This window comes from Acinonyx jubatus, chromosome A2 (assembly GCF_027475565.1).
Source record: "Acinonyx jubatus isolate Ajub_Pintada_27869175 chromosome A2, VMU_Ajub_asm_v1.0, whole genome shotgun sequence".
Classification (NCBI taxonomy): Eukaryota; Metazoa; Chordata; class Mammalia; order Carnivora; family Felidae; genus Acinonyx; species Acinonyx jubatus.
The window spans coordinates 54,635,541-54,660,511 of record NC_069383.1 but is presented as its reverse complement, the minus strand read 5'-3'; positions in this window follow the sequence as shown (position 1 = coordinate 54,660,511).

Sequence of the window (24,971 nt, the reverse complement as noted above, 5' to 3'; positions counted from 1 at the left end):
AGTAGAATTAGTATTTTTATAAAAGACCTCACGAAGCTCCTAAGACCCCTTTCCATGATGTGAGGATACTTGAAGTCTATAACCCTGAAGACGGTCCTCACCCAACCAACCTGGAATCTTGATCATGGACTTCTAGCCTCCAGGACTAGAAGTAAATTTCTGTTCCTTATATGCTACCCAGTCTGTGGTATTTTGTTACGACAGCCCAAGTAGACTTTGTTGTCATTTTTTTTTTATTTTTTTAATGTGTATTTATTTTTGAAGGAGAGGGAGAGACAGAGCATGAATGGGGGAGGGGCAGAGAGGGGAGACACAGAAATCGAAGCGGGTTCCAGGCTCTGAGCCATCAGAGCCTGATGCAGGGCTTGCACTCACGAACCATGAGATCATGACCTGATCTGAAGTCGTTCCCCCAACCGACTGAGCCACCCAGGTGCCCCAGACTTTGTTGTCATCTTGATTTATAATGACCATATTCTAATCTGTTCACCAAATAATTCGGGCTCCTGAATAACATAATTTCAAAATAGCTAAAATCTATAAAATTAACCCAATTTTGCTTTGAATTTACTTTTTTCTTTAATTGAAGGTGTCCTCTTTAATAACTTTTATTTTCACTGGCTGTCCCATCCTCTGTAATTAAGAATCGATACTATTATAAAATTTCCATACTTTATACCACACATTGTATGTTCCAGCCCACTGAATGGAAAGTAATGTTCTTTTGTTTTAAAGGAATTGTTTTCAAAAACAGAAAATTGTCTTTCTCCCCTCCCCTATCATACTCTGTCCCTAAACTCAACTCTATGATTATAACACAGGAAATATCTTTGCAGTTTTCCTCTTCTCAGAAGTTCCCTGTATTTAACTTCTCAAGAGCACCTTTAAAAAAATTTTTTTAATGTTTATTTATTTTTGAAAAAGAGGGAGAGACAGAGTGCCAGCAGGGAGGAGCACAAAGAGAGGGAGACACAGAATCCAAAGCAGGCTCCAGGCTCTGAACGGTCAGCACAAAGCCCGACAGAGGACTCTAACTCACGAACTACAAGATTATGACCTGAGTCAAAGTCAGACACTTAATGGACTGAGCCACCCAGGCAACCCCCCAAGAGGTCCTTTCAAATAGGTGTATTATGGGCCTATTTTCTGAATGTAGGTAATTTATACCAAGTGTTCACTTTAACATCTTTTTCTGACTTTTTCCATACAAATGGACCTCTCAATCAGTACTTACAGCACATTATATCCAGCTGCTCTCTATGCATTAATGTAGTGTGTCCAATTCCATTTCTTAAATTCCAGTAAGTCATCATTTAAAATACTTTAATACCTCGAGTTCATGGTATGGAGCAAATTTCTCCTAGCAAATGTAATCCCAACATTATACTCTGGGAATGTTAGTTTCTTACGGATGAATGAATCTACTAGACAGTCATACTAATTGATGACAATTCATCCCATTTATGTATCCAACTACTAATAATTGAGCACCTATGATGGACCAAGTACTGTGCTAGATACTGAGCACACAAAGTTACAAAAAGACAGCAATCTGTTAAGTGCCACAAAACTAATAAACTCAGGAGGAAAAAAGGACGGGCATCTAACTGAACTTTGTTTGTGGGCAGGCCGGCAGGAGGGGAGAGTAGGGTGTTGGTTAAGAGCACATTCTCTTATGGGATGCCTGGGGGACTCAGTCAGTTAAGCTCAGGTCATGATCTCATGGGTTTGTGGGATCGAGCTCCATGTCGGGCTCTGCACTGACAGCACAGAACCTGCTCGGGATTCTCTCTCTCCTCCTCTCTCTGTCCTTCCCCTGCTCACCTGCACCCACACTCTCAAAATAAATAAATAAACCTTAATTTTTATTTAATTTATATAAATAAACTTTTCTCATTTGGAAAAAAAAAAAAAACAAAACAAAACCAAAAAAAAAAACATGAGCAAGAAAAATTCTCTTAAAGGAAAAAGGCCAAAGCTGAAATCTAGAGACTGAGCAGGAATTATCCTGGGAAGGGGAGAGAGGAAGTAATAATAATTAACACTAACAGTGCTTCCTCTAGGCACACCAATCTTTACGTGTAGCAACTCATTTAAACTTCCAAATAACTGGGCAGTGCAAGTACTATTAGAACATAGAGACAAGGAAGCTTTAGCACCCCGAGGTGAAATAATGCTTGAGGTCACACAGCTGGGAAGTGCAGAATCAGATTTCAAGTCTAAGCATCTGAGCCCTACCTGTTGTGTCTTTTCCAGCAGAGATAACAAAGCCCCAGGGGCAGCAGTAAGAATACAGTTTACATTTGCTGAGCACTTGAGTTGGGTCAAGTCCCAAGTATGCATGACCTCATTGATCCCTCATATTGTCCTATGAATTAAGTTCTGTTATTTGCCTCATCATCACAGATGTGTATTCAAAAGTGTAAAAAAGTTGAGTAACCCCAGTGAGATACCACTTTATACCCACTAAGAAAGCTATTAAAAAACACAAAAATTACAAGTGTTGATAAGGGTGTGGAGAAATTGGAATCCTCGTACGTTTTTGTTGCGAATGTAAAATGGTACAGCCACTATGGGAAACAATTTGGTGGTTCCTCAATAAGTTAAACATAGAATTACCAAATGACCCGGCAATTTCACTCTTGGGTATGCACCCAAAGGAATTGAATACAGGTGTTCAAATAAAACATTACACATTGAATATTAATAGTGCCACTGTTCACAATAGCTAAAAGGTGGAAACAACCCAAATGTCTGTCAACTGAGGAATGGATAAACAAAATGTGGTACATCCATACAAATGGAATATTATTCAGCCATAAAAAGAAATGATGCATTAACACAGGCTGCAACCTAGATGAACCTTAAGAACATTATGCTAAGTAAAAGAAGCCGGACACAAAAGGCGACATACTATATGATTCCATTTATACGAAATATCCAAAATTGGTAAAACCATAGAGACAGAAAACAGATTATAATGGTTGCCAGGGATTATGGAGTTTGTGGGGGAAGGCGAAATGATTGCTTAATGGGTATTGGTATTTCCTTTTGGTGGAAAGGAAAATGTTTGGAACCAGCTAATGGTGATGGTTGTACAACATTCTGAAGGGACTAAATTTTATGTTACTTATATTTTACAAAAAAGATTTTAAAAGGGAAAAAAGATGGTAAAAAAGAAAAAAGTTAAGTTGCTCAGGGCTCTACAACACATCAAGGAAAATCTGTTTGGAATCAGGTAGTGTGCTGTCTCTCCAGATCAGACAGGGGCCCCCAAATGTGGGGTGATGATTGAGTGGAAGCCAGGATCACAGGTGGTGAAAAGATTCACCCCGGCAGAGCAAGAAGATAGAAGTTTACTGAATATACCACAAGGGAGCAGCCAGCAGGACAGCAAAGGAGAGACTGTCTGCAAGGAGACAGTGGGTGGGAGCTGTTTTTAAAGGGAGAAGGTGAGGGAGTCTGCGTGGCTCAGACAGTTAAGTATGCAGCTCTTGATTTTGGCTCAGGTCATGATCTCCTGGTTCGTGGAATGGAGCCCCACTTCGGCTCTGCACTAGCAGCCCAGAGCCTGCTTGGGATTCTGTCTCTTCCTCTCTCTCCGCTCCTCCCCAACTCACGCTCTTGCGCGTGCTCTCTCTCCAAATAAATAATTAAACATTTTAAAAAACAAGATAAAATAAAGGGAAGGTGAGGAGGTATGGGATGTATGGAATTTTCTCTTTTTTGGTACCTGTGCCTTGCTGTAAGTAGCCCATTGGTCGGTTAGGACTGATGGATATTTTGAGGTGGTCACCTGATGACCCTGTCTGTATTCAGTCAGGTGGTCACTGTGAGCCCTTTTGCTTTGCTCTACATTCCATTGCTCAAGCCTTTTGTTTAAAAGCGGCCTCTACAGGTAGGAAAGACACAACCCAGGAATTCCAAATTGTTTGATGTGACTTCAGTGAAGTACAAGTGTCAAGAAGAAAGAGAAGGGCAAAAGATGAGGCAGAAGGAGGGATCAGAGTCTCCATCAGGAAGGCATCATGTGAGGTTGATGGAGACAACCCTAGAGACACGGACACAGGCATGGGGACCCTCAGGAGGAGAGAAGGGTCACCAACCCATCGCTTTCATCAGGATCTTCCCCTGTGACATGCCCCTCCCTATAAGGACTGTGTCCTCTGGGTTTCTGGTTTGAGAAAGTGATCTCTAAAACAGAATAGACACAGCAGTTGGCCAGTGGCCATCCTCTACCACCAACTGAACAGGAAAGTTAGAAATATTCACTTCTGAACCTCAAATACTTCATCTGCAAAATGCAGATAATAATAATAATTCCTATTTCATAGGTTTGCCTAAGGACCAAATGAGATGACATATGCAAAGTCCTTGGTATAGTGCCTGGCACAGTCTATTATTGTTTTGTTATTATTACCTACATGGTTTCCATGAAGTGTCCCTGAGATCTTTTGTGTTTATCATGCAGGATAAAACTGGGCGCTGTCTTATCTGGAATATTACCCACAGCACACTACATTTTGCTTTAACCTGGGACTAATCATTGAAAGCTGTTCTCATGGGAAATAGCATTATCTACTATTTCATCAGGTTTTTTTACAACTACAATATAAATTTCCTTCCTGGTTACTCTGGTAACAGAGAAAAAAAATGTTCTTCTCAGGTTAGTCCATACTTGTCAACATATAATTTAGTGGCACTAATTAGGAGACTCCTAAAAATGTTTAATATAATACAATAAAATAATGAACTATACCAAATAGTTCAGGTAGGAGATGATTTTTCAGACTTTCAAGCAAAAATATATGCTTTTTATCATTACATGTCACATAAACATTGTGATCTTTCATACAAATGCACAATTAAAAAGGACAAAGGCATTGAAACATTAAGCACTTTTGCTTCTGCAACTGTCCATCATGTTTTAGAACTTCCTGCACCAAGAGTCACTAATCAGCTCTCTCTCACACATCCTCATGTAACACATGCATCAGTAAAATGCGAAAATGAGCCCTCTGCATTGTAACCAGGACTGAGGAAAGGAAAATTTTAATCTTGACATTTGAACCTGTTTATTAATGACAACAGTGTGATAAACAGTTCATTAATCCTATTTATGAGGCTGTGAAATAAGCTAAAATCACCATAGGCAAATAACAGTATAAACAGGCTTTTAAAAAACGAGGAAGTGTTTATGGTTCTTTAATCTAAACCAGAGGTTTAGGCTTTGTCTGTAAAGGGTCCATAGTAAACATCTTAGGCTTTGCACGTCTTGAAATCTCCATCACAACTACTCAACTCTGCCACCGTAATGTAAAAATGGCCATAAACAATGTGTAAATGAATGGACCTGGCTGGGTTCAAATAAAGCTTTATTTACACAGGCTACTACATGGATGAAACTTGACAACATGGTAAGTAAACCAGACACAGAAGAACAAATATTGTACGGTTCCATTTATTTGAGGTATCTAGAATACACAAAGTCATAGAGACAGAAAATAGAATAGTGGTTACCAGGGGCTCTGAGGAAGAAAGAATGGGGACTTAGTGCTTAATGGGTACAGTTTCAGTTTGGGACAATGAAAAGTTCTGGAAATGGATAGTGGTAATAAACATCATGCATATATTTAATGCCACTGGACTGTATACTTCAAAATGGTTAAAATGGCAAATTTTATGTTACCTATATTTTACTACAATTAAAAAGAAAACTTCAGTTCACAGAAACAGGCACCTGGCCCTTGGGTTGTAGTTTGCCAAATCCCTGATGGAAACTCCCCTTTGTCTTACCAACTGTGCTCCTTTCTTTGCCTCATACATACGTCTTTGCTATTGTTTCTGCTGCTGCACCTGCTCTTTATTTCATCCTTGACTAACCTGTACAGTCAAAATGTTGCCTAATGTACAAAGGAAAAGAGAGCCATTTGCCTTCGTTGGGGGCTATTGTTCTTTCTAGAGGCCGTCCATCCTGAAACCCACAGCTTTAGCAGAGGCAGATCTAGAAGTATAAATATGAAGGTGCTGCTCTGTGAATACGAAAATGACCATCTTGACCCAAAAACATCAATGTGGGCTGGTTTCCACTTTTTCTGGTGAATCCACAAAGGCTTTACGTTCCCTGTTCCCCAGTTTCCCTAGGTTCTCAGGGGTCAAAGGCATGGATTTGAATGCTAGTGTTAAAGCACGTGGGCTGTGGCTCTTTGTGAAGGTGATTGGCTGTAGTGCAGGCTGTCACTTCAGCCTTGACTTGTCACTCTGATCTAACTAATTAGGTCAACTGACCTAGAGCTAATCATGTCCAGAAGACAATGATGATTGTTGACCTCGGAGGACAAACTTGATTCTTCAAAGTAGAAACCCAGGAAAGCAAAAAAGTTCATATTTTTAAGGGGAGCCTTTTAGAAATAAATATTTGAAAATATACATGTCATTATAGGAAGACACTTGTAAGTGGACCCGCCTAGTGTATTGGGACCTCTTAAAAACTAGAATCTCTAGTTAACTACAGAGTCTAGTCCATGAAAATTGATGACCCAATAGCTGACCAGGGTAAGCTACCTTTGACAAAGGTAGCTAATGAAGTATTTAACTAATGAAGTGAAAATTATTTTTACTGCTCTGAGAGAAAACAAAGCTCCTGATTCCCAAAGCATTTTTACACAAAGGGAAAAACCTATTACTTTTTACTACATTACTTATTTTGCAACGTCTTTAGACCACCCTCTGTCCCTGCTTAAGAGACTAAAACTTATGACTTGTACACTTCAATAATTCTTAGTGTCTTTCTTTTTCCTCTAATTTTTATAATAAATCTATGCACATCAACGTAGAAAAACATTGTATTTAGAGTTTCAAAAGTGCAGACATCAGATAACCTCAACAATGTCATTTGATACCAAAATAGATTGTTTTAAATGTTTAATGCCATTCTTTTTTTTTCTTTCAACACTTGGCCCTGCTACCAATAAGACACAAATTGATTGAAAACAACTTATTGGACTTTGTGAGGATAAATATTATTTTCAAATCACAAAGATGAATATATCTATAGTCAAATCTCCACTTTCAATCCCTTTAATCTGCATATAGTAAAAATTGTGTTAAAAGATTTAATAAGATGAAAACGCTAAAGCATGACTTTGATAGTCTACTTTAGCTGGAAACCTACTGTAGCCTCCACGTCGTGCAGATTCTCAGATATAAGAGGGAAGACAGAGAGCATTGATGTCTGAAAATTTATAGTCACCAAAATGATTAGGTTACAACATTCATTTCTAAGCACATGAAGTATTTACAGATCACTTGAAAAATCACTCTAGTTTCCGGGATGTTACCTGTTGACCTTTGAAAGGGGAAGCAAGTGAATTTTGCCATCAGTATCCTTCTTTCATTTTGAAGTTTAATATAGTGTCATTGGTTCTCCAATATCCATGCTGCCAATTTCCTACTGATGTCTTATATCTTGAGTTTCTTTTCCCCCGTTAGAAACGTATAGTGATAAAATAGGTGAAGTAACTTTGAGCACAGAAAGCCCATGTAATTACATAGTGTTCCCAGCACAATTCACAATGTTCTGACACTGGATATCAGTGCAGTGGTAAGTAAGAGCAAAAGAGCTTGTCAGAAAAGTTTAGCAATGAATGCGGCCTCAGGTGAAGTGCAGGAGGATTTGAAGCAAAGGTGGATGTGAACACTTGGAAAGCGGAATGTATGTGTGGAAAATAAGTTGGCTTTTGATCATTTCTAGGAGGTCAATCTGTGAGGCTCATTTTTCTTTTAAGAAAACAGGATGTCTTGTACATAAAGTGAAATGCTCCTCTTCTGAGAAGAAACATTCCCAGAAAGCGTTGTTTCCAACCATATAACGGGACCTGGACTGTATGTAATCCTGTTAGGATCACATAAATAATCTCTTTCTAAAAACTGCTTACACTTCTGCATTTGGACAAGACTTGACTAGCTACACTAGTTGGACTCACACAAATACAGCCTCCAATGTCCCTATTGAAAACTGAGGGCCACCTGTTAGTATCTTCCCTTCATAACTCTTGCTCTCCAGGGTCCTAATTGCCTGCTGAATTTCCCAAGTACTCGTCTTTGTCCTTTTTTAAAAGTTTTATCTCTCACTGTGCATAAAAGGAGTTGGAACAAATACTTTTATGTAAGTCCAGGTGTTATAACCCTGCCTGACCTTTTTTTTTCCTCTGGTTTGTTTCTTGATTTTGAATCTCATGCTTTGAGTTAGGCTGTGGTCCTCCTTGCATAGCTATTAGAGCACACTCTGAACTTCTGGCAATCATGCTGAGTGGCTCTGGCTAGTTATGTGGGAACTTGACAGAACAAAGAATCCTTCCTTGTCTCGCCTATTAGCCTCAGAGGCAGCTTACGTCACAAATTTAGCCAAACATCACTACTGACCCTAATCTCTAGGATTCTAAGCATAAAGAGAACTGTAATTGATGCGTATCAGTTGCTACCCTATGTACTTTAGATACAGATACTTCTTTTCTCCAACAAGAGAACCAGGCAGTCATCTTCACAGGTATGGAAACTGAGGCTAAGGATGTTAAGGAACTTGTCCAAAGTCTTCCTGCCTCATAAACAGTGAAATCGGTATTTAACTCCCTTTCCAACACCAAATCCTAACCCTCCCTCCATCGCACGGCATCCAGTGTCACCCAAGCCTCCTGGCTCGCTCTTCTTGATGTATAAAATCTGCAAACCATTGCCGTTGTGAAAAGTTAACGTTCTAAAAGCAACATACGAAAAGCCACATGTATAGTATGTACTGCAGGCTGCTAAGTTACTTTAATTAATGCTTAAAATATGTAAAAAGGCTGAGCACTAATATACCAACATATTAGTGGTGATTATCTTTTGGCAGATTACTGGTAATGTTTATTTGTTTCTTATACATTTTTTTATCTTACAAATTTTCTATAATAAATATGATACTTTTTAATTTAAATTTATTTAAAATGCAAGCAATGTCACTATTTAAATGCAAATGGTATAATGGAATGGGTTTTCCACAGTGACTTAAGCGTTTGTCATGTTGTCATGTTCAATTGACAGTTATCATTGGGCTTAGCATGTCAGTGAATATTTTAATGTCCAAGGGAGGGCTTTTATATGCAAAACGAACCACTTAGAGCTGTCTAAATATGCAATTTGTAACTGTAGTTAATTAAAAGACTGAATTTTGCTTAAACCTCTGAATTCAACTTAGAATTTTTGCTAGGTGATTTATGAATTAAATAACTTTATCAAAAATAAGCACACTTTGGGGTGCCTGGGTGGCTAAGTCGGTTAAGCATCCAACTTCCGCTGAGGTCATGATCTCACAGTCCACGAGTTGGAGCCCCGCGTTGGGTTCCGTGCTGAGAGCTCAGAGCCTGGAACCTGCTTTGGATTCTGTGTCTCTGTCTCTCTCTGCTCCTCCCCCCCTCAAGCTCTGTCTCTCTCTCTCAAAAATAAATAAACATTAAAAAAAATAAAGCACAGTTTTACTTATTTTTTATTCATATATTTTGATTCTATATATTAATTAACCTAATATATTAAATGATCTCATGTCATTATTAAAACCATGCAAGAAAACTTATTTCACTGAATTTCCTTAAACATTTTAACTTACATATGCAAATTTAATTTTTTTTTTCTCAAATACATCACATTCCTAATAAGGCCAGCGTACAAACTAAAGCAATCTTCACAAGTTCTTAAGTAGCTTTTAAAAATATAACACATTGGGGGCGCCTGGGTGGCTCAGTCCGTTAAGCGTCTGACTTTGGCTCAAGTCATGGTCTGAGGTTTTTGAGTTGGAGCCCCCCCCCACCCCTCGAGCTCTGTGCTGACAGCTCAGAGCCTGGAGCCTGCTTCAGATTGTGTCTCCGGCTCTGCCCCTCCCCCACTTGTGCTCTGTCTCTCTGTCTATCAAAAATAAATAAAAAATGTAAAAAATAAAAATAAAAATATAACAAATTGAACTTACAACTTTAATAAGCATTCAAACACTGTTTATAAGCTTAATTAATTACATTCTCTCATGCATGTCAAATTTAAGTCACAAGTACCAATCAGACATTCCTAATTAAAAGAACAAGGCAAATAATTAGATCCTCAAACATGTCAGACATTTTCTAACATGGCATCTCTTGGACATTTCAAAACTACATATAAGAAGCATACATTATTATTTTCACTTAAAGTATATTCCACATAAACTGACTACTGCAGCATTAACACTTTCTATAGACTTATTTTATCATCTCTATACTTACTGTTACGGTTTGCTGGGTTTGCAAAGTCATTTATTCAGCTACAGAGTGAAAATTACTATCTCCAACAAGACTAGATTCCTTGGGTAAAGATTCAGAACTACTATACAGCTACAGATCTGGGTAATTAGTCTGAATTTGGGGACTAAAATGTGGATCAGATTAGTGCTTCTTTGACCAACCCAATGCTGTTTGCCACATCAACAGGGGAACCAAAAAGAAAATACTTTTTAACTGCCATGTAGTTTTATCTGCCCCCTCCCCTTCTAAAATATATTCTCTGGATATATTTCAAATTTCATGTACATTTTTTCAACTGGTACATTCTGTCCCACCCACATGGAACACAGCCAACTGCCTTCAATTAGCGTTAATTGAATTCCATACCCCTTCATAGTTATTTTGGCCTTTTTACATGTTACTCATTATCTTTCTCTTTGACCACTATTTGATAGTCATTCTATTAACAGCACAAACAGATTACTTACAGATTATGTAGATGTATGCAACATGTTTATAAGTTGCCTTAGGTCTGCACTCCAGCACAGGAAAGTACCAGTTCCATGTTAATTTATCAAAATTATATTTAGCTCACAGTGTAGAAGCATCTAGCTCACCTAGCCACACCAACCCCTAAGGCCAGCCATAGACCATCCAAATTAATCATCCAATAGCAATTTTTTCCACGTAAGCATGAAGTATTAGTACCCATAATAAATATAGGGTTTTGTAAACCCACTGCAGCTCACCTAATTAACCTCATCTTTATCATTGTTTTCAGAAAGTCTAAGCTGTCTAAGTTAGCCGCATAATAGAAATTATAATCATCTGCCAAATTAGCATAACAATGTTTATCATTGCCTTTATGATAATTGAGGTCGTTTCCAATTTTTAATATTGTAAATAAAATCGTAGTGAACATGTATGTGATCATGAATATAGTTTTATTCTGTTGGATTATTTCCTTAGAAAAAATTCCTAATAGTAATATTACTCAGTGAGCAGACAGATATGGTTTGGGATATTGATAAGAATTGCCTTTAGTGCTTTGCAAAAAGCTTGTTTGATCTTAATTGTGTCTGTATTTTATTTATTTATTTTGTTTGTATGTTCTTTAATTTGAGCAGATTCATTGATATTAAATGATACTAAAATTTAGCTTTGAGTACTGGGGACAGTAGTTTTTTTTAATAATATTTATTTGTTATTTGCATTTTCATTTATGTGGTTTATCTGCTTATAGTCTTTGTTTATTTGCTACTGGAGCCTACCATTTGCCTTTTCAATTCATGCTAATTCTTTATATATTATTATATTAACTTATTTGTACTCATATTTGATACAATCTGTTTTTCTAGTAATGCAAGTTATATTTTATACTTTATTTTAATTTCTATGGTCATGAATCTAATTATCTTTAAACATGATTATCTAACTCTCTTTTAAGAAATAAAATCTGTTTAGGGCTGCCTGGGTGGCTTAGTCAGTTAAGCATCTAACTTGAGCTCAGGTCATGATCTCACAGCTCCTGAGTTGAGCCCTGTTTCGAGGTCTGTGCAGACAACTTGAAGCCTGGAGCCTGCTTCAGATTCTCTCTCTGTCTCTCTCTCTCTCTGCCCCTCCCCTGCTTGCATTCTGTCTCTCTGTCTCTCAAAAATAAATAAACATTAAAAAACTTTTTAAAATAAGAATATTCTTTGGGTAACATCACAGAACAAATGTCCAACAGAATAGTCTTTGAAATTCTGTACCAATGTCGTAGAGCATTCATTTATCTAGTTTGTTTATTAACAAAAACATTTAAGACAGATATCCACATAAAAATATTGCAAAGGCCTCTAATGGAGAAAAAAGTTAAAGTAGCTATAAGTTATGCTGTTTTATGCTTATTGTTATGAGGTATTTTTTACATGTCTTCCCTCACAATCTATTTTGACAATCATTATTGCTATATGACTCACAGATATTTACTTGAAAACCTCACACTAATCCATATAGAAATACTATGATCAGATCAATCAGATTATGGACAATAGAAATTGGGTATTTGCTTCTAAAAGTGTTAAATGTAATGTTCCTTCATAGAAATCTTAAAATGAAAAAGAACAATAATTAATAAATGTTTAGATTTTTCTTTCAAAAATCATTAAAAATTAAATGTATAGCACTTTTGTAAAGTCAACACTTTTGAAGTAGAACATTTATTTCTTTTCTTCAATGAATGTCAGCTAAATTATTAACTCCTTTTCTGTCTGAAATAAATCATCTCTCCATCCAAAATATCTTGATTATTGGGCTTCAAGTTTCTGCTATTAATTTTGAAAGATGGGAAAATTATCACTCTTACCTAAACAACAACAAAAATGGTAGAAAATTCTCAAAATCGTAACTTTTCTAAAGCTGAGATCTCCGGACAACCACTTAGCCTGAACTCAAAGGAAAGACAAGAAAACCCAAGAAGAAACTCAATATAATCATTGACTTATCTGGGGCAAAGCACAGATGAAAATAGGTGACTTCCATATTTGTGGGTAAGAAGAATTTATATACCGTTTTTAACAAAATGTTCAAGTCTGAGTGTCAATTAGCATGGGTTTTTATAAAACCCGTGGAAATGGCAGATATAGGGTAATCCACACCCATTCATGGGCTCTTCTTCAGAACTTTGTGTGATGCTCGTGAGAAAGATTGGAGACATGGCAGGAAGCCAGTGAAAGCCTCACTCATGATGCAGGTGTAGAGCAAGGAAGTTGTCACCAATGTACGAAGTTCAGGAAGCACTGCTAAGATCTTCTCTCCTATGGATAGACCAGAAAACCCCAAGGCATAAAAATAATAAATCAAAACAAAAACAGACACTTGGAAACTTCATTTTCAAACTTCCAAAAACCAAAGGTAAAGGAAAGCCTTGAAGGCAGCCAGGAAGAAGACACATTACATACTGTCTTAGTCAGTTGGAGCTACTCTAACAGTATACTGTAGACGAAGTAGCTCAAAGGACATTTATTTCTCAAAGTTCTGGAGACATAACTGGTGTCTGGTGACATCGTGCTTCCTAGTTTCCAGGTAACTGTCTTCTCATTGTGTCCCCGTGTGGCAGAGAGCACAAAGAGCAAAGGTAAGCTCCTGTGTCTCTTCTTATAAAGGCACTAATCCCACTCATGAGGCCTCCTCACTCATGACTTAAGTATCTCTCAAAGGCCCCCACCTCCTAATACCATTATGTTGGGGGTTAACATTTCAAAATATACATTTTAGGGGGACACAAACATTCACTCTAGAACACAAAGGAAAAAAGATAAGAATTATACCAGACTTCTCATCATCATCTTTGGCTTCAATGCAAGCCAAGGAACAGTGGAGCAACATCTTTAAAGTATTGAAAGAGAAAAACCTGTCAACCTACTTTCCATACCCAGAAAAAAAAAAAAATCTTCCGAGAATGAAAAATAAATAAATATTTTTTTTTAGAGTATTCAATGCTAGCAGATGTACATTACAAAAAATATTAAGGAAATTTCTTCAGAAAGAAAGAATATGAAGTCAGACAGTAATGGAGATCTACATTAAGAAATAAAAATCTTTTGAAAAAAAAAGAAAGAAAAAATCTTTTGAAATGATTAAAAGGAAAGTAAACGTGAAAGTCATATTTTTCTTCCTTTTGATTACCCTAAAAGATTATTGTAAAACAATAATGGTAGCAGCGATGTATTTAAAGTTCATAGCATATATAGAAGTAAAATCTCTGGACAATTAATTTCACACAAGATAGAAAAAGGACGTGAGAGCTTATTGCTGCAAAGTTCTCATACCACACACAAAGCTTTTCGAAGGTAGACTGTGGTTAATCTAAAATGCATACTATAAGGGGTGCCTGCGTGGCTCAGTAGGTTCAGCGTCTGATTTAGGATCAGGTGATGATCACACGGTTCGTGGGTTCAAGCTCCATGAGGAGCTCTGTGCTGACAGCTCAGAACCTGGAGCCTGCTTCCGATTGTCTCCTTCTCTCTCTGCCCCTCCCCCACTCACGCTCTTTCTCTGTCTCGCAAAGGTGAATAAATTTTTTAAAAAATATTTTTTTTTAATGTATACTATAAACTCTGTGGAAAAAATACAAAACTAATCTAAGGGGCTATAAATAATAAGCCAATAGTGGAAATAAAAGTGGAATGTAAAATATATTCTACTAATCTAAACACAAGCAAACAAGAGAGAGAGATAAAGAGAAAAAAAAAAGAAACCAAAAAATTCATAGGGCAAATAGAGAACGATTAGCAAGATGGCAGATTTTTAGCTTAACCATACCAATATGTTCCATGTCAATGATCTAAATACCCTAGAGGGCAGAGATTTTTAGATTAGATAAAAATGCAAGACCCTACTCTACTTTCTATAAGAAACTCATTTTAAAGGGGCATGTGGGTGGCTCAGTTGGTTAAGCATCTGACTTCCGCTCAGGTCATGATCTCACAGTTCATGATTTTCATGAGTTTGAGCTCTGTGTCAGGATCTGTGCTGTGACAACAGCCAGCTTCGGATCCTCTGTTCCCTTCTGCCCCTCCCCTGTGCTCCCTCTCTTAAAAATAAATTCATTTTAGATATAAAGACATCAAAGGGCACCTGGGTGGCTCAGTCAGTTAAGCGACCAACTTCAGCTCAGGTCATGATCTTGTGGTTCTGAGTTGGAGCCCCACATCAGGCTCTGTGCTGACAGCTCAGAGCCTGGCACCTGCTTTGGATTCTGTGTCTTCCTCTCTCTATGCCCCTCCCCTGCTCATGCTTTGTCTCTCTCTGTCTCTCAACAATAAATAAACGTAAAAAAAATTTTTTTAATAAAAAATAAAGACATCTAAAGATATACCATCGAAACACTAATCAAAATGTTTTGACTTTTTTCTTAATTTTTTTTTTAGGTTTTTATTTCACTTTTGAGAGAGAGAGGCAGAGTGCAAGTGGGGCAGGGGCAGAGATTATTGAAAGAATCTCTTAACTTTTGTCTTCATGACAGAAGCTAGTACTTCAAAAAAAGATTCAAGGCTAATACCACAGCAGGACCCAATGAAAATTGGGTCCTTATTTAGCTCTGGACTCAATTTGCTGAGGTGTCACTTTTTTTCATCAAAATAGGAATAAATGACTTTTCTTGTACTAATGTGAATTCAAGTACCTATTAAACAACACCTCCATAAACCAGAATATATAGACATTTATTATTAAGTTTCTATGTGCTTCTTCCACTTATGTAATTTTGCTTCCAGATTACACTGGTGTGTATTCTTATAATATTTCTACCTCTTATTCTTTCCTGTGGGATAGAAATTTCCTAATGGATGACCTACTTGTCATTCCACAAGCTTGCTTCTGTTTTATTTTAATAGTTTATATTCCACCTATTCAGTGATCAATAACAGAAACACAATTTTAAAACACCCTGATTCTATAATGTCGAGTATTGCCTATAAAATAGATTCATCTGATGATCCTTTCTAACATACAGAAACCAAGCTATCTCTCCATTTGGAAAATCTGTAGCCACAAGAAATGGCAATTTATTTTTAATTATCTTTGTCCTAAAAACTCTATATGAGAATGTCTAAAATTTAGATTTGAAACTTCTTAAGACTTTAGGTTAAGTAATTTAATGCAACAAGGAAGAGTTCAGTACCTCCTATTTCTGTTTACTAACTTACATTGTAACAAACAGAAATCTTTACCTTGGAGCAACTGGGTGGCTCAGTTGGTTAAACATCCAACTCTTGGTATCAGCTCAGATAGTATCTTGTTGTGATGATCGTGGTCACGATCTCATGGTCATGAGATTGAGCCTCACAACGGGCTCTGCACTAATGGCAAAGAGCCTACTTGCGATTCTCTGTCTCCCTTTGTCTTCCTCTCTCTCTGCCTCTCCCCTGCTTGTACTAGCTCTCTCTCTCTCTCAAAATAAATGAACTTTAAAATTTTTAAAAAAGAAAATAAAGCCCCTGACGATGAGAGTCATAGGTTTAGGGGAAAATATGACAAGTCTAGTTAATTCCCTTATTTAATTGTTTTTTCTTAAAATGTTTGAATATTGAAAACGTTAAAAAATAAAAGAAAGAAAGAAAGACACAAATATAAACCAGCTGATTTCTGTCTCTTTATAATCTCAAAATATCACTTGAGATCTGTTTTGGCATTATAAAATCAAGAAGTGAAAGGAAATGAGATGGAATGAGAACAGTTTAGGCATTATAAAAATCATTTAAAGTGTCATGATCAAGTTATGTAGAGAATTACTGGCTGGAGAGGAGGGCATCTACCTCAAATACTGTGGAAGTAGGGAAGTCTCAGAGGAGATTATTTGGATGAGGTATCAGTTTGGAACTGTGTCTTGCAGAATGGAGTTGGTTAAGTAAAGGCAGACTTGGGAGAAAGGAGGATGCTGGAGGGAACAATGTGCACAAAAGCAACAAAGGCCTTGAATAGCAAAATATATAAATGTCAAAAGTTCAGAATGTTAGTGTTGAGAAAGTGACAGAGAAATGGACCGAAGCTAGATCATGATGAAATTTTCAAGTAGTGCTAAAGGACTTTGATTCCCCACCCCCCACCCCAGAAAACAATGTGGAGCTTTTGTAGAAACTTAACTAGAGTGGGGCACCTGGCTCAGTTGATTAAGCGTCCGACTTTGGCTCAGGTCATGATCTTGCAGTTGGTGAGTTCGAGCCCCGCATGGGGCTCTGTGCTGACAGCTCAGAGCCTGGAACCTGCTTCGAATTCCGTGTCTCCCTTCTCTCTGTTCTTCCCACTCATGCTCTGTCTCTCTCTCTCTCTCCTTTAAAAATAAATAAATATTTTAAAAATTTTTAATAAAAATAAACAAAAAGAAATTTAAGTAGAGCTAAGACATAATAATTTTGCACTGTTTAAAAGGTAGCCCCTGGAGTCAAAATGGAATATACACTGGCAAGAAACAAAAGGGCTAGACCAATATAGAAGAGATTGCAGTAAAACAGGCAGGAAATTACATGGTCCTGTAGAAAAGCAGTATCAGTAGGGTGGAGAGAAGAGGTCAGGCTCAATATGCTTAGAGGATAGAATTTGCAAGGTTTGGTGGCTGATTGTAAGTGAAGCATGAAGGAAAGGGAAGAATTTCTAAGTAATTCTCAATTTTCTGAATAGTTGCCCAAAACAAATTGGGTGGGTGAACATGTTTAGGACACACTGAAATTTTTGATGCAATTTTGAGATTATTGCACATATCAGCATCTATTTTTTTCTCTTTGTTTTATTTATTTAAAAAAATTTTTTTAATGTTTAATTGTTTTTGAAAGAGACAGAGGCAGAACACGAGCAGGAGAGGGGCAGAGAGAAAAGGAGACACAGAATCGGAAGCAGGCTCCGGGCTCTGAGCTGTCAGCAGAGTCCATCGCAGGTCTCGAGCTCACAAACAGCAAGATCATGACCTGAGACGAAGTCGGACACTTAACAGACTGAGCCACCCAGGCACCCCTTCTTTTTATTTTAGAGAGAGCATGAGTGGTGGAGAGGGGTAGAGGAAAAGGGAGAAAGAATCTTAAGCAGGCCCCCACTCATGGTAGAACCCAACACAGGCTCAATCCCATGACCCCGCGGTCAAAATCAAGAGTCACATGTTCATCCGACTGAGCCATCCAGGCACCCCACACATATCAACATCTAAAAGGAGATGTCCAGAAAGATAAAATATCTTAATCAAGGGGAAGATTGAGATAGGTATTTGGGAATCATGGCCTATGGGTGGAATTGGGAACCATCAGTCAGATTCTTACTGAGAACAGTGGTTTTTAAAATGTAATTCTGCAACCTCTGGTTGACCCACAATGGTTTGCAGGCAGTCTGTTCACATGAAAGGAAAAATAAAATTGTTCACATGAATTTCACAAAATTGAAGTATAAGATTAATTATTGTTTAAAATATTTTTTAAAGATTAAGCATTATTCTCACAGAAATTCCATTACATGTTCAATAGTTACTGTGTCACATTCTCTACACAAACTGCATTAGTAAGGTTATCTTGGAAAATATTTTCATGTTATGCTTTCTATCTGTTATTTTACATTGTAATTAATACCATTGTGCTGCATCCCCAACTCACAAAAATGACCGATATGACTCACTTAACAGAAAAGATGATCACAGCAACAAACCCTACAACACAGGAATGTTTCACTACAGAAAGATAAATAACACAATCCTCCAGTGAAATCTAAATATGACTCTTTCTGGGAAGGAATAAATACAGTGGAGAGTGGTTTGATACAAGGAATTGAAAAAGAAAAGTGCAGATAGGAAATGCCATTGTAAATATCTGGATGTTGTATTTTACTGTACAGATTGTTCGTTCACCCTGTCCCCTGTAACGAAGCTTTGTGAAATAGTAACATGAAACTTTCTATGCTTCTGTGTATATATAAATATATGTATATATATATATATATATATATATATATATATATATACATGTCTATGATTTGCCTCCAGTAAACTAATCTAGTTTGCTGTCTGCTTTAGGGTCCCTTGAATTGAATTGCTCATGCTTCTGGCAATAGAGTTATCCTCTTGGGAGGAGAAGGCAGAAAGTGGTTTGTGTCAAGCTTCATGGCTTTAATTAGATCTTCTTTCCCTAAATTTAGTGACCTGCCTCCCTCTTTTATATCTGAGGTGACTGACATAGATGCTAACCAATCCCAGCTTTTTCTTTCCCGTTTGGGGCACTGACAGACCATTTCCCTATGCTCTTTAGTAGAAATATTACCAAGCAGTTAGTATGCAAAATTTCTCATGACAGAGAGAAAGATATAAAGCCTGAAGAATTCTTCATACATTTGTTCCATACATTTGTTGTAATATTCACAAATTACCTCTTAGCAAAGAAATGACCCAAGCCTTATGTTTCCATGTTTTCCTGGTATAGTTTGTCAAAATCACTGTTTTCCAAATGAAGGAAGGGTCATGGCATGGCAAATGGTCACTGCAAGGCAGAATTATTCCAACAATCCCCTCACCATGCTATTAGAGAAGAGATTTTTGTTTTTTTGTTTTCTTTTGTTTTAGTGATTTATTTGAAAACCATGATATGGAATGGAAAGTGTGTGATAGGTACCCGTGACATGTGCAGCAAGGAAGGACATTGGTACGTGAATAAAGGGGGCTTTTCCTCAAGTGCCAACATCTAGGCTGCTTTCTCAATAAAGAACAGCAGGAAAGTAAAAGTATGCCTCCAGATCTTAATTCAGAATGAAGGTAAATAGTGAAAACTGTGAAGGAGATCAATGTTTTGCCTCTTTTCCATGTCAACCAAAAAGATGGATAGCAAGTTCAAGTCTCTGCTTTTTCACATTTAAGTACAATGGATTTGAGAGGAAATAAGAGGTAAGCTAATAACATTTCCTCATGACGTGACAAAGCCAGTAAAGTACACATCTGTGGTTTTAAGGTTTTTGTCAAGTGGTGTATCTCTGAAACTTAACTCTCAAATGATTCCATAATAGTAATAATGGATACGTGCTATTATTATAATAATTATTATTCATTAAAAAGAGAGAAAGCAAATGTAGAATGTTAATAATTGGTAAATCTTGGGTAATAAATGGATATTTATTGTACTCTTCTTGCAGCTTTCACACACATTTGAAAATTCTCAAATTAAAAAATTGGGAGGGCCATTTGCAACTACGTGGATGGAACTGGAGGGTATTATGCTAAGTGAAATTAGTCAGTCAGAGAGAGACAAAAATCATATGACTTCACCATATGAGAACTTTAAGAGACAAAACAGATGAACATAAAGGAAGGGAAGCAAAAATAATATAAAAACAGGGAGGGGGACAAAACAGAAGAGAATCTTAAATATGGAGAACAAAGGTTTACTGGAGGGGTTGTGGGTGGGGGGATGGGCTAAATGGGTAAGGGGCATTAAAGAATCTACTGCTGAAATTATTGTTGCACTATATGCTAACTAATTTGGATATAAGTTAAAAAAATAAAAAATAAAATTTAAAAAAAAATTGGGGGGAAATCTCCTGAGCCCAAAACATCAGTATCCGTGAAACATCCCTAATCAAGGCTCTAAGGGGCTTTATTCTTTGACTTAATCCAATCTCCATTAAGGGAAAATTGTATATTAGAACAAGCTGTACTTTGGGATATTCTAAATTCAGATGTGGTATAGATTGAAGCAGAAGCCTCTTTTACTGTAGCCTGACTACTATTTAGAAGTGGATCCAGGGGCCCCTGGGTGGCTCAGTCAGTTAGGCATCTGACTCTTGGTTTTAGCTCAGGTCATGATTTCGTGTCATGAGTTCCAACCCCGCACCAGGTTCTGTGCTGACCATTTGGAGCCTGCTTGGAATTCTCTCTCTCCCGCTCTCTCTGCCCCTCCCTGCTCACTCTCTCTCTCAAAAAATAAATGAAAAAAAACTTTTTACAAATAAAAAATAAACAAAAGTGGATCCAAATTTTAACATAAAATTCCAGTTGAGCTCTTGTCAATACAAAATTATAGATTGTTTTTGCCCTTTTTTTAATAAAACAAAAAATTTCAAGTATAATGCACACAGTTAGACCAAATATGAGCAAATCCAAAATAAATACACATAACTTTATTACATAAATGAAAGTCAACCAAATGTGCAAACATACACATTTGCATGTAGATACCCTCAGAAGGTTGAAAAGAAGCTGGTAGGGCACCTGGATGGTTCAGTTGGTGAATTGTCTGACTCTTGGTTTTGGCTCAGGTCATGATCTCATGGCTCATGGGTTCCAGCCCCACATTGGGCTCAGCACTGACAGCACAGAGCCTGCTTGGGATTCTCTCTCTCCCTCTCTTTTTGCTCCTTTCCCACTCATTCTCTTTCATTTTCTCTCTCTCTCTCTCTCTCTCTCTCTCTCTCTCTCTCAAAATAAATAAAATAAACATTTAAAAAAAATAAAATAAAATAAAAACAATCTGGTATTGTTGTTTCCTCTAGAAAAGGAAATTGGTTGACTACAAAACACTATTGCCTCCTTCAGATCTTTGATATTATTGTAGTATGTGGATTTAGAAATTAAGAAAATAATAATTAAAAACAAAGGAAAAAAAAGTTGATCACCACTGGGGCAGAAGCCCATAAATCAGAGCATATGCAGCTTTTATGAAGCTTGAGGTTTAGATAACTTGGGAAGACAGTAGTGTTCTTTAAGAAAAAGAATTCAAATTTAGGTTTGAATGTGAATATTTATTTAGAATGAAAAATTATAGATTATAAATTTTTATAATACTAAGAAACAAGGCAAATATTTTGAAATCTGGAAATATTATATTTTCATTAAATGCCGGCCTTATTCATTCAGACTGCTCTGTAACAAAATACCATAGGCTGGGCACCTTCAAAACAACAGAAATTTATTTCTCATGGTTCTAGAGGCGGGGAAGTTCAAGATGGAGATATCAGTATACTCAAGTTCTGGTGAAAGTCTTCTTCCTGGTTCATAACAGTACTTCCTGGTTGTGTCCTCACTTGGGGGCTGGGGAGCTCTATGGGGTCTCTTTTTTAAGAACATTAACCCATTCATGAGGGCTCCACCTTCATGACCTAACCAGCTCCCAAAGGCCCCACCTCCAATACCATCGCATTGGACATTAGGATTTCAACATATGAATTTACGGGAACAAAAATATTCAGACCATATCAGTGCCTGACACATCTTTCACCTTTTTTTTTTTTAATTTTTCTTGCCTGAATACTGTTTGATAGCCTCTTTGCCCACTAATTTCAACATACTAATTTTATGGAAAGAATAGGAGTACAAGTCAGGATTTCCCCAACATGACTGATCAATTTTAAATATTATTATTGGTATTTAAATGCCTAAAACATGTGATTTTACTCATAGACACAAATGCTGTTTGTAATATCGCTACAGATTTGTGACTGACAAGAAAAAAAATCTATTTTATGTGATTTTTATCAGAAAGCGGGGGGAAAAAACTGCATCTGCAGCATTTTCATATATATTTTTGCTCAGTGGGAACTTATATTTTGCTTTTAAATGTTTATTTTTATCTTTGAGATAAAGGGTGAGTGGGGGAGGGTCGAGAGAGAGAGGAGGACGGAGAGAGAATGCACATGATTGGGGGAGGAGCAGAGAGATAGGGGGACAGAGGATCTGAAGCGACTCTGTGCTGACAGCAGAGAGCCTGATGTGGGGCTTGAACTCACGAACCATGAGATCTTGGCCTGAGCTGAAGTTGGACACTTAATTGGTGAGCCACCCAGGTGCCCTAAGTGGAAACTTCTAAATAGAAGTTGACCAGATGCGTTTAAAAACCAGATCCTTTTCCATACACTAGCTTTTGTGTCTATTTTTAATGTCAAGTTTTGTTTCTTTTCTACCACCTACATGTTTCTGGTGCTATGGACACCAGACACATGATGGACAGGACACATGATTCGTATCATCAGTCTACCTCCAGCCCTGTACCATTGTGTCAAGATTCTAGGTGAGTTGGTTTCATTGTGTGGGTGTCCCTCCTACTCTGCGGTAACTCAGAGTTATCAACCTCATAAATAACCTATTAAACACACACCAAACTTGTCTCCAACTCAGCTTTCTTTTAGCTAGTTCCCCCAAAATGCTCACAACCTCTGCAAAAATCCCCAGCACAATGGGAAGTGTGAAAGGAGGGAAGTCTGAATGGAAAGAGGCAGCCATATTTACCAGTTATCATTAAAATAATTTCTAGAAATTTATATAATTGGATTATTCTGATCAGTTGTTTTGAATGCCAATAGTTATTTCAATGATAATTCACCCTAAAGACGATTTGATAGTGGAAGCAAAATGGAAATATGAGTTTAAGGAGAACAAGGAACAACATCAAATTTCTAACTGCTGAAAAAAAATCTGGTTCATGTATTTTAAATGAATAATGATGGCATCAAATCTATATGGTATTTTAATTATCTTTTAAACTTTTAAATATGCTGTAGAAGTTTAATTTTAAAATGCCATAGTTAAGTAAAATTACATCTTTTTACTTTTTAAACTTCTCATGGAAATTTTTAATATTAATTATAAAATGTTCAACAGGGTATGTGGTTTTTCTAAATGATTTTAGGATGTATATGAACAAAAATGCCTAATATCAATGCCCTAAATTCTTTAAGCTTTTTGCCTGTACAAAGCAATTCATCACTAATCTGTGAGCATGCATGACTGTAGTTCCCCATAGAAATTTCACAAAACTGTGAGTTAATATTTTATGCTCCTCATTAGTGGGATTAAAATTTTAGTGGGATAAAATTATTCTACTCTTAAAAATCCTTCTGAAAACCTTTTATTATGCCACCAGAATCCCTATAGGATATAAACTTCCCTAAGGTAGGGAAGTTTATTCATCTTGATACACAGATATGGATGGTCCATAAAACATCACAATATCATTCTCAGTTGGCTGTCCCCAAAATGGGGACTCAAGTTCAGCTGAATTTAAATAGTTTCCCTTAGACTAGGTTCCCTAGCACCTAATTACACTTCAACCACCTTGGTTGTTACTTACATTGGACCTATTTTACTTATCCTAATGCTTTTATGGTTTTATTGTTTCTATGAATGAGTGGATTGCTTTCTTTCTTTGACCTTTAACTCATCCACTTGTTAAGCAAATAACACATAAATGAACTTGGATAAATTCAGTTGAATTAAGCAAATCATCAACCTGAATCAAAATACTCAGGTTAGATGATGGTATTATTGACTAGATACAGTCACAGAAGTACTAAATTAGCAATGTATTTATTAAATAGTCAGAAAATTAAATAACTAAAATTATTACATTTTCTTTTTCCGACTGATAATCCTAATTATTCTTCTTTTGTGACTAAAAATTTAGGAATTAGAACTAGGGCACATTGGAACATTGTAGACATTACCAAAAAGGAAACAGTAGCCACCTAGACACATATTATGGATTAAAAAAATTATGATAGGGTGCCTGGGTGGCTCAGTCACTTAAGCTTCTGACTCAGTTTCGGCTCAGATCATGATCTCACAGTTTGTGAGTTCAAGCCCTGTATCGAGCTCGGTGCTGACAGTGCAGAGCCTTCTTGGGATTCTCTCTCCCTCTCTCCCTGCCTCTCCCCTGCTCACTCTTATCTCTCTCTCTCTCAAAATAAGTAAACATTTAAAAAATAATAATAAAATAATAATAATTATTATTATAAGTCAAAATCATAGTTAGCAACCCAACCTTAGTAAATGCAAAAAAGAAATCACCAGGAAGTAAGTATATTATAAAACACCAAATGGTATTAAGTTCTAAAATATTTTGCAGAGCTACTTAAAATAATTAAATACAATAAATGTTATATTTATAAAACATTACAGAGGTTCTTTAAATTTGAGGAATGAATGCATTTGTGATAAGCCTTCTGTAAGATAATACTACATATAATGAACTGATTCCCTTTAATTAAATCGTTCATTTCATTATGTATTTGTGAGGGAAAAAGAATCCACTCAGTGGAGTCTATTGAAAAATTTGATAGAGGAAAAAATTAAGTTGAGGGACTTTACCCGTATCTCTCCAGCGATGATTCCACATAGAAAGCACAGCCCCCATCTTTCATTTGCTTGAGAACCTCCATGAAGTCTTTCTGGTTCTTTAAAACCACAAC